The sequence below is a fragment of the Apaloderma vittatum genome, unplaced genomic scaffold, assembly GCF_000703405.1.
Source record: "Apaloderma vittatum isolate BGI_N311 unplaced genomic scaffold, ASM70340v1 scaffold7508, whole genome shotgun sequence".
Taxonomy (NCBI): Eukaryota; Metazoa; Chordata; class Aves; order Trogoniformes; family Trogonidae; genus Apaloderma; species Apaloderma vittatum.
This window is the reverse complement of record NW_009730136.1, coordinates 20,162-21,866: the sequence shown is the minus strand read 5'-3', so window position 1 is coordinate 21,866 and position 1,705 is coordinate 20,162.

The window sequence follows — 1,705 nt, the reverse complement described above, 5'->3', positions numbered from 1 at the left end:
GGCGTGGGTCTTCTCTGCCGGCATGCGTGGTGGCCAGGGGCTCAGCTGGCCGTGGACAGCAAGGCGGGAGGTGAGAGCTAGCTGGACAATAAAGTCCCGTGAGAGCAATGACTTCTGGTGGTCTCTTTTCTGCCAGCATGGGGAGGGAGGGGGGCAGCTTGGGGCGCAACTCCCATATGGCCCAAATCACTTGTCTCCTCCCGTGCCCACCTCCCGGGAGATGCTGTGCCGAGGTGTGGTGAGCGCAGAAAGCAGATAAATCACTTTTCCAGCTGAAATGCTGCCCCAGCAGTTGGGCACCTCTCAGCTGCCTGCACCTGCAGAAAAACTGCATCTCAAACATGCTGAAACACGGCATTTTTGCTTTTTCTAAACCAAACATTTCATCTTGAGGAGGTGGAATAAAATGCCTGATGCTGTTTGCATTTATCTTCCACATTTTCTCCTGGTTCTGCTCACCAAATTTGACCTAAATCCACAAATCATTTTCAGCCTGTCATGATTTTTCCAGAATATTTCACCCAGCCCTAATCTGGCCCTCAAAATTTGTGTCGAGGCAATCACAGCTGCATTTGGCCACCCTGTCACGCAGAGGGGGTTCTCTGTTGGGAATCAGTCCTCCTAGAAATAAAATGATATCTTTGCCAACAAAAGTGAGTTTGCAATAGATTTGGAAAAGTTGCTTCCTCCTTTCTCTCAGAGAATGTGAGAGGAATAGGGCAGGTGATTTAAAAGGTATTAGCAGAAATTAATTAAATTGTGAAATTATTCTGGAATGCCTATGGAATTACATATTACATCTCTACTGGTGCTGTTAAAATAGATGCGATTAATGTCAATACAATTAATTCCCGAGTATCTAATAACATTCTGCCACTCTTCTAGGTAATTAATTTGTGAGCCTTTGGTTTACAGCTCTTCCCCAGAACTGAGTGGAGGAAAACCTGTGGGCGTTGGGTGCGCAGCGCTGCCAGCTCCGCTGCGGTGCTGCACAGCCCAGGGCTGGGACCTGCCCACGTCAGGCTGCACTTGGAGCCATATGTTGTCCCAGGGATAAAATAAATCACCTGGGGCTGACTCTGGCAGGTTGTTGTGTGTATTTTTGTTCTGCCTCAGCCTGATAGCTAGCTTTGCAGCCATACCTTATATTGGAATAAGTTAATATTCCCTTGAGCCTGATCTGTTGCTATGGTTGCTTCAGGGGATGTCTGGCTGTGCTCCCTGGATGGAGTCTGCTTGGAAAGGGAATGATGCCTGCTGTAAGCTCTGAGCAGGCTAAGGATTCCCCACAACCTTTTCGCTGAGGCTGCAAGACCCTGCCTTCCATTGCTGCCATGGGGTTGTTGTCTTTCTGGAGAGGGGTGTCCTTGGGGAAGGGCTGCTCTGAGAGGTCCTGGAGGCGGTGCTCACCTGCATCACTGCCGTGCAGGCATCGGAGCTCGCTGCTGCTCGATACCTGGTGTGTGATGAAAGGAGGGAGGAGAAGCTTTTCTCCTTTTCTGCTATTCACTATCCCCCAGGGACTCTGTGTGCATCATGGTTTTTACTCAGCGACACAAGCCTTTCTTTTCAAAGCTATTTTGGAAGCAAGTGTTACGAGCCGGCCCCTCCACAGCAGCCACCTGAGGAAGGCTGGGAAGGAGGGCAGAGGCGAGTTAATGGGAAAGGTGGCATGTGGGGGTCTGCCCGCAGAGGGGAGAGCCAG